At 34.9% G+C, this 9,474-nt stretch overlaps 1 long non-coding RNA gene across 1 annotated transcript; it reads left to right on the forward strand.

Moving 5' to 3' along the window:
• The first annotated feature begins 6,620 nt into the window (after positions 1-6,620).
• Positions 6,621-7,751, forward strand: LOC132051010 (uncharacterized). Its single transcript, XR_009413545.1, has 2 exons — positions 6,621-7,015; positions 7,387-7,751. It is a non-coding gene; the product is annotated as an uncharacterized LOC132051010 (long non-coding RNA).
• The last annotated feature ends 1,723 nt before the right edge of the window (positions 7,752-9,474 follow it).

A 9,474-nucleotide genomic window follows, 5' to 3' on the forward strand; every position in this document is an offset into this window, starting at 1 on the left:
CAAACTGCCTTAAGATATGCTATTTTTTTTTCAAAATGCAGCCATAATTTGGCTCAAAAGTGCAGCAACAATCTGCAGCAAATGCAGCAGCTTTTTGCCCCCCAAAATGTTTCAAAAATGTGGCATTTTCACCCCAAAAACACAGCAATCAGTTGGCCAAAATGCAGGCAGTAAATCAGTCCTAAAATGAGGCGAAAATGGCCTAAAACACAGTAGAAAATGGCCAAAAAACGCAGGCAGCAAATCAGTCCCAAAATGGGGTGAAAATGGCCTAAAACATAGTAGAAAGTGGCCAAAAAACGCAGCAGCGTTGGCCTCAAATCGCAGCAGCAAAATCAGTCCCAAAATGAGGTGAAAATGGCCTAAAACACAGTAAAAAACGGCCAAAAACGCAGGCAGTAAATCAGTCCCAAAGCGGGGTGAAAATGGCCAAAAACGCAGGCAGTAAATCAGTCCCAAAACGGGGTGAAAATGGCCCAAAACATAGTAGAAAGTGGCCAAAAAAACGCAGCAGCGTTGGCCTCCAATTGCAGCAGCGAAATCAATCCCAAAACATCAATACTAACAAAATATTAAACAAACGATGTCGAAGCAACGTAGAACGAGCAGCCCATTAGCAAAATCAGATAAATGACTGAGCAAGCATATACTACCAGAACCCATTGAAAATTAAGCAAACTTACAACCAGGTCACAAAAATGTCAATCATTCCAAACAAGCATACACCCCACGTTTTCAACCAAGAATACAACTGACAGAATGAAAGGCGTACAACAAAATCACTTGGACAACAAACTACTCTAGGAACTGACAAACAGAATACTAACAGAAGCTAAAGATCAACCAATTCGGAGAGCATCACAAAACAAAAAACTACCAATCACAATCACGTAAATATGAGGTGGGCTAAAAATGGTAAATACGGAGCAACAACAATGGAGTTTTGCATTTTTCGACCAGCCCAACAACAACGGGAAATCGACCAGATCTGCTGGTCTTTATTATAGCCATTATCAAGCCAAAAAAAAATCAGTAGGAAGAGACGAGAGAGAGCAGCGAGGAAGAGAGGAAAGGGAATGGGGTTGCGCGTTGGTGGTGGCGCGGTGGTGACGAAAAAAAAAGAGGCAGTGGCCGCGGTGGGAGTTGTGGCGGCTTGTTGTTGGCTGCTCCGGTTCACCGGAGCTAGAAGCTCCTCGCCGGAGCGGCGAAGACGACGAAGAGGGGGAGAAGGAGAGCGGTGATGTCGTTGTGATGTTGGGGTATTGTTGGGGTTCGCTGGCTGCTGTGCACGGTAAAGGTGGGCAGGGCGTCACCGGAGCTTAGAACTCCGGCGTGGTGGCGGCGGCTTTTGGAGAGAGGAGAGAAAAAAATGTTTAGGGTTTTGTTAGAAGAGAGAGAGGATGGGCAAAAATCTGAAAATTAGTGTGTATGTCTCCTCCCTTAAATCAACCCCCACTTTTCCTTATAATGTGAACAAACTCTCCTTTTTGTCCAAAAAATAATGAAGCCATACCCCCCTTGTCCCCTTATTTCTTTTAACTAATCAAAATCTAACCCATCACCTCAAAATGTCCTTGATTTGATTGAATTTTGCTCGCATTTAAAAATTAGTTCTTTCGCTTTTTCTCTGCGCAATGTCTACATCTTAAAAATATAGTTAATTAATACGTATAAATAATAACGTAAGTATAAAATATAAATATTAATGTGTAAGATATGAAAAAGGTATCACTATAAAATTAAGAAACGATTATTAATCGCACAAAAAATGGATATTCGTATACGTGCAAAATAATAATTTTGAAAAATGACAATCAATTGATAAAATTCCTAAAATAAGGATAATCATCAATAAATTGTTAAAAAATGAAAAAATGTGTAAAAAATGTATTTCGTCTTTCTTTAACGAATTAAGTCCCCAAGACGTTAATTTCGGGGGATGAGCCAAAATTGAGTGTCAACGGTAATTATATTTAATATGCTATCATTTATTAACTCAAGATTTTAGGAATAGTCATAATTGAGAGAGAATTGATAGCTTTTAAAGTATACCATATAAGTTGTACAATATCTAATATTAAAAGTGGTTGTAGTTTGTATAATTTATTTCTAGAAAAGTTGTACTTATGAAAGTTCCCCATAATTAATTCTATGCGCATAGACAATTTGAATAATTAATATTCCCTCTATTCACTTTTATTTGTGCAGTATTCTAAAAATATATTTTCACATTTACTTGTCACTTTTAGCACATCAAGAAAAGATAATTTTTTCTTATTTTACCCTTAACATTAATTACTCATTTTCAAATCATTTTTCAATGCGATGGGTATCACTAATTAATATGGGTATTGATAAATATATACTTTCATTTATTAATTTGTAAGGGACGTCTGAAAGTTAAAAGTGAATAAATAAAAGTGAACGAGAGGGAGTAAATGTATGAAAACTTATGTACTAACTTTACGTAGTGTGAGCATTTGTATGGTTTCCCCTAGGCTTAGGTCGTCAAGGCCAACTAAACTGTCAAAAACGTATTTCACTTTATTGACGAACTAGCTCGGTTGTACACATATTGAACGCATAAATTAATTTTGGATTTAAATATTTTGGCACGTTTTTGATAATCAACAAAAAATATAAAGTGTGTGAGATACACTCGCGATAACGTGGCATAGTGACTAATGAAAAGATGACACGTGTCGTTTGGGTCTAGAATAATAATTAAAAATGAATTATGGGGAAAAAGAAAAGAAGAACTATTTTTCAGCAAAAAAAAAATTCATTTTACCCCACCTTCCCCCTTTCCTTTGCTTTACCCTGAACTCTCTCGCCGGCGGCCGGCGTTGTCCCCTTAAAAATGCCGCCTTTTTTCTCTTTTTCTTGTTACTATTAGCTTTGCTTCTTTCTTTTTCTTCACTATAAGTGTATTTTTTGAAATTTTTAATTATGGATCTTCTTTTCAATAAATAATCCACCACCAATCACCCATGGTTCTTCCCCTCCGCCGCTGCTGATCCTCCAAACCCCTCCATTTTTTGTCTTTTTTATTTTATTTTTAAATCTGATTATTTTGTGGTCAAAGTTCATTTTTTTGTAGCAGAAGTGAGGGATGGAGATAGGAAAAAAAAATCATGGCATTTCCATTTTATCCGGGGAACAAAGTAACAATGGTGGCAATTATCGAATTCAAAGAAAAAGAAGGAGGGCATCGTGGTGATGGTGATTTTCAGATATTAAAAAAGATGGTTATTACAGCGGTTGTGGCAATGACGATGGCGGCAGCGGCGGGAGGTCGGTGGTGTATGACGGAGAAAATAATTTTATGTTCAATCTGTGAGGGCGGGAGTTGGCGTCTGCGAAATCTGCCAGACTAATGTTTAGGTGGCACAGATGACTTAAGCCTTTTCACATATTTTTCTGTTTTATCCTCGAACTTATGGGAAAATAACTAGATTTAGTGAATTGTTATTTGACAATACATTACCTCAAAAAAATTATCCATTTTTATGGATCCTTCCTAAACAAAATTAGACATAGAATTTAATTATTAATATCCTTTATGTCCCGAACAGACTATTAGATGGTAAAATTGGATTGCTTAAGTTCTTTGTTCATTATTTTCCTCTTTAGAGAAAGAGTTATAAATAGGACCACCTATTTTTTTCCCAGGAAGAAATAATGGATCCCACCAAGTCATAGTAAAACATTTAGCAACAGACTGTTATGATAAAACATTTAGCAAAGTAATTCAATAAAAATCCGCCAATAAGTCTAGTCGCAAAATGTAGCGACATTATCCATTAGCTGAATATCGCTTTAAATCCATTTACCAACACTTATTATTATTAGCTTATATAAGCAATTTACTTTCTCTGTCACTCTATCTACCTGATGACCCGTTAAATTGTTCAATTTCTTTCATTTACTTACCTTATGTATTGAGCCTTTAAAATTGCTAGATAAGTGACTATTAAACACATACTGGTGACACGACACTTATTGCGAATTTTACAAGCGCGTGTGAAATAGTTCAAGGTTGCACAACATACCAAAAATATTTTTAACTACGTACATAATAACAGTGAGCGTTCAGTCACTTTCGTCGTCAGGGGCATTTTGGAATTTTCAATTTATTCTTCCATCTGCCATCTTAGAAAGACGCGTGTCTATTGTGGTATACACTTGTAATACAGTATCTTGCTTTTGTATTACCTGCCCACAAACCCACTTTCCCCTTTCTTCCACAACATGATCCTTCTTTGTTTGTCTTTTTCTCTCTCCCTCTCTCTGTTTTCAGGAATTTTTTAGATTTTCATCACTTTATTCTAAGTTTTGTTTTTTTCAGTTCCTGTTATTTTTCTTGTCTTGCTTTATAAAGTTTTACTTCTAACAAATGCTTTTTATTTTGTTTGTAGCTTGGTGGAGGGCGGAAATGATCACGACAGAGTGTGTGTGTATATATACTGTAAGGTAGATCAGAGATTTTGTTTTATATTTTTCTTTTCGGTTGGTATTGCAACCACAATCTTAGTGGGTAACAAAACCATTTATGGCTATTCTAGAGTTATTGGCCTTTTGCTCTTTTCTCAATTGATTTTACAATGCATGTTTTCTTTTTAATATTTGGTTGTCAAATTTCTTTGTTCCCTCCAAATTTCCTCAAAGGACATTCTCCGAGAGGTGGCGGCATTTCGGAGATTTGAGGGGGCTGCGTCACCCTCTTTAGCCTTTGGCTCTTTTGTTAACTGATTTTGTAGATGCATACATTTATTCACCATTGATTTCATAGATCTCAAATTGTATTAAGAGGAACTCAATGAAAACAAAGGAAGGCTTCGTGAACAAAATTTCCAAAGGTCGTGTAATGCACTTATGTTCTGGTCTACTATTTTGGTAATGTTCAGCATTGGAAATGGAAAAAAAAGAGTTACCTTTGTTTTTTTTCCCTAAAACCAACGACAATGCAGTTTGTTCTAATTTTGGCTGGAGTATGTTTTCTAATATAAGAAGAACTCTTGATAATGAAGCCGAAAGTTTGAATTCATTGCATTTTACACCTTGTAGACTTGTGAAGTTTAGATTTATTTGTGTGGCACTACAACTGTTACTATCAACATCAGTTGATAATATCCATGTCATTTGCAATTTTACTTTGAAATTGTTTAAATTTATTTTGCACTACTGTGAACAAAGTTCTCAAGATGAACCCAGCAAAAATTAAAACAATCATAGTCTGTGAGTTGATTCAGTTTTAGTAGAAATTGAATTTCACAAGTCATGTGATATGAATAAACATCAGCAAGATACGATAGGTCAATATGGCTCAGCCACAAAAGATGCATGCCTAGCGCAATCACTTATGCTTGGCCCAGCTAACGAGCAATCTTTTTAAGCAAGAAGTATATGCTAATTTTCATACTTCTAAAATAGTTTTTTCCTTTTGGCTGAGCGCATTTTCCTCTCTCATGTGTTTGATCCTGTTTTAAAACAAAAATTTGGGGTATGGTCTTCTTTGGTTTTCATCAGATCGTTCTTTGCGCTGCATGTGTTAGCTATTTCTTGAGATTAACAAGTTGAAATTAATATGTTTGCTCTAATTCTGTGTTGTATTTCGCAGTGTTGTTCATTCATGCTGGAATGAACTTTGGTGGTGAGTAAATTTCTACATTTTCTATTTTATCTTGAGTTTCATTGAAAATTTCCTCTTTCACAGGGCTTCCTTACGAACGCTTTATGGCAGGTAATGAGTAAATAGAAATAAAGGTCACTAGATCACTCACAAAAGATTGGTTCTATATTATCTTGAGGGAATGACAGTTTGCAGTTGAGAAAGATGAACTTTTTAGCATTTTACATGTTGTGTTACCATCTCATAATGCAGCAAAAGTGATAGTTTACAAGAATCCAATCAGACTCTGTTGGCTTGATAAACTTTAGTTAGCTTTACGATGCCAAAGTGATACATTTTTAGATGTATATAAGGCTAATTCACCAATTCATCTTTCATATAATCGTGAAAGAAGCTAAGCTTCTGCATCTTGACTAAAGCTTTTTAGGATGATAGTATAGGCTAAGAAATACTTGCATTATTTGTGAAATTAGGTAAATTACTTTATCTTGGATCAACCCAAATTTATGAACGGATGTTATCTCCAAAACTAGCTCTCTTAACACGATAAGGAAAAAGCCAATGAGTAACTTTTCTCAATAAGTAGTTTTATTAGCGTGGACTCGGGACCAAGCCAATCTTGATTAAGAAAAAATTGTATTATATAAGGAGGGATACAGGTAAACTGCCTTCTGCTTATGATCATATCAGAAGGTCCATTTGATATTTTATATAGCTATGAATCACAATTTCTCCACTATTTCTCTATTTTTTGCTGAAGTTTGTTGTTCAGCATTTCAACACCATAAATTTTCTGCTAATGGCATTTTCACTATGTTCCACTTTTAGAAATGAGAGCATTATGTATAGGAAAAGGTCCTACGTTTCCTTGTGATTATTTTTTTAAGATACATCGTTGACATTCAAGTTAACATTTGTCAGGTATGAGTTAACTGATGCAGACTACAAATTTCAGTTGTGAATTGTGCAACATTGTCGTCTCTTTAAAAAAAAAAAAAAAAAAAAAAAAGAACAGAACAACTAAACCCTGCTGCTCTTCTGCATGTACAATTTTAGTAGAGGTGCAGTTGAATCCTGTCCGTTAACCTTATTCAACTTGTCTCATCATTTTGTATCGATTCCCCTTCTCACACTCCTTAATTTGTAACTTATCTCTACTGCGCAAAATAAAAAAGAATGCATCCTCTACTTCACCAATTTTTGTCCTTTAATAGATTGTAACTGCAATGGATTTTAATATTTTAATACATGACATTACCAAATATTTTGGATCCATTTAGTTGGAATATGTGGTTGCACAATTTTGAATGTAGGCACAGGTTTCTGAAGCGGCAGGATGTGTGACTCGTGGTTGTTGCTAATAAACGGCTCAGCCAAAAAGAGGTGAGCGCCTAGCGCGAGCCTTACTGAAAACGGTCTAGCTAATTCTACTACTGCAAATGTGCTACTAAAGTTTGTTTTAAGCAATTTTCATCTATGAATGTTCAAGGGGTTGTCTATTTAGTTCTGGATAAAAGTTAAATTGGAATAATATAAAATGGGTTCTATTTGTTTGTAGATTAATTGTGCCTTAGATCTTTCTTGTGCTCCATACCATTAATTGAAGTATACTCAAAACAGCAAAGGATTAAGCTTCTCTAAAGGCATGTCTTCTTGAATGATTGTCCAGCTTTTAAGCCGTTGAAGGGCTTGCGTCTATTTATATTTAGTTTCAATGCATGCTAGTTTTCTAATTTGTTTTCCTTGATTCGAAGACTGAAGCAGCATATGACCAAATGAGAGTCAAAGGCAAGGCTTGCGGGGTATTTATCATGTTACATATGAATGTACTTGTGTTGGAGGAAGTGGTGGATTGCATGGTTTGATAGGTGTGACTCTGAATAATATTGATAGGCATCAAGTGTATTATAAGGTTGCCGTTGATGAAGGATAAAAATGCAGGTAGTCAGTTGAGGAAATGGCTGCTTTTGATTGACATTTTATCCAACAAAAAGTATAACAATTTGTGTTTGTTATCTTTTCTCCTTAGTATATTTGTAGGACTTTGTTTTTCATTGAATGTACATAGTATGAAGCTTTATTATGTTGTATGGAAAGGTCTTCTCATTACCTGTTAAAATCTTTTCAGTAATCTTATGGTTGTGCTGATAATGAAAACAATATCATCGGGCATAGGCACGGGCATCGCACATCTAGTATCCTAAAATATGGAGCTTCACTAGAAAATTATTTTTTTCCCAGCTAATGTTTTCGTTCTTTGCCATCCAAAACCACCAAACCAAATTGAAAGGACAATCGAACAGTTTCCTCGATGAAATTGTTATCCCTATGTTAAGAAATTAGCATATGAAAACATGAAACGTTAGAATAAAAGTTTAGATCCCAACATAAAACTGTATTTTTAAAAGAATTTAATTCTTTCAAAATTGTCCAAGGTTTGGATTAATTCCTCCCACGATAGAATGAAATATTATTCTGCAATATTGGCAATCAAAATTGCAGAATCTAACGAACTCAACAAATAGAGCAGATCACACGACACTTACTTTGTTTTGGAAAATATAATGCAGAGATGAGGGGAGAAAGTTTGCAAATTTTGGTGTCTCAAAAATGAGGTGAAGCCTCTGAAGCTATTGCCAACCAATTGGAGAATTAACATGTGCAATAATTCCTGTTCATAAAGAAGGTGTATGTTCGATAAAAATTGTTTGGTCGCGAATTCCAAATTCGGAAATGACTCAAAAAAATGAAAATTAAATAACGTAATAGAAAGTAAATTTGGTCCAAAAGAATATCAAACAATCAGATCATTTGACCTAATTCGAATCTGAATCTGAAGTCGAGCGGCGACGACAGTGCAAGACTTGCTATCTTCTGAATTCTTTAGAGTTAGAAGAAGTGTTTCTATATATAAGCACAATAATCCTTCTCTCCTATCCAATTCAAAAATCGCAACACACTTCAAGTTAAAATCCAACAAAAATATGTTGAAGAATGAAAAAGTCTGCATGATGCAGTTAATGAGATGATTGGTCTCATTATACGTAATCCCTGACAATCCTCCCATATCGAGCTAGCATATTGGGTTTAGTTAGGCTCGTAAGATCAATTCATGAGTTTACACAGACGTATCGACATACACATTTCACCCTATGTTGAAGAATGAAAAAGTACCACAACTAATGGTGACCTGAAAACATTTAGTCTCACCTCATCAATTTGTTATCCTCCTTATTAAGTAGCTTACGACAAATGGAATTCTAAATTTTTCATCTCAAGCTCCAGCAAGAAGAGAAAATGGTAACCACTGAACTAAGGCAAGATTTAGTTTTCCATGTCTGAAAGAAGAAAAAGGTTATGTGTTTGCCGTTGTTGAAGCAGTTCACTATAATTATTGCACTAGTAGCTGCTAAGGTTACAACCTCATAGTGTATCACCCCTTAGATATGTTGATTTATTTTTTTCAATATGAGAAAATGCTACATTCTCTATACTATTTTTTATTCTAGTATTCCTTGAGTATTAAGTTATTAAAAGAAAGGGAAACCCATAAAACCTATAGGATATAAAGGCTCAAATTATAGAAGAAACTGGATGTTGAGGGTAATAGGGAATTACCTTCAAAGAGATTCGATCTATACAATGATTGCTATAGTTTCTCTAATATCTTATACATTAATAGTATTCCTTATATATTGATCTCTGTAAATAATATCCCTGATTCTTTGCTTCTTTCCTTTATTGTACTCATGTAGCCCTTTGTATAAATAGACTTCTGTAATCAATAATATGGCAAGGGTCTTACCATAATTCATATATGTTATATGGTATCAGAGCCATCC

This window comes from Lycium ferocissimum, chromosome 3, assembly GCF_029784015.1.
Source record: "Lycium ferocissimum isolate CSIRO_LF1 chromosome 3, AGI_CSIRO_Lferr_CH_V1, whole genome shotgun sequence".
NCBI lineage: Eukaryota > Viridiplantae > Streptophyta > Magnoliopsida > Solanales > Solanaceae > Lycium > Lycium ferocissimum.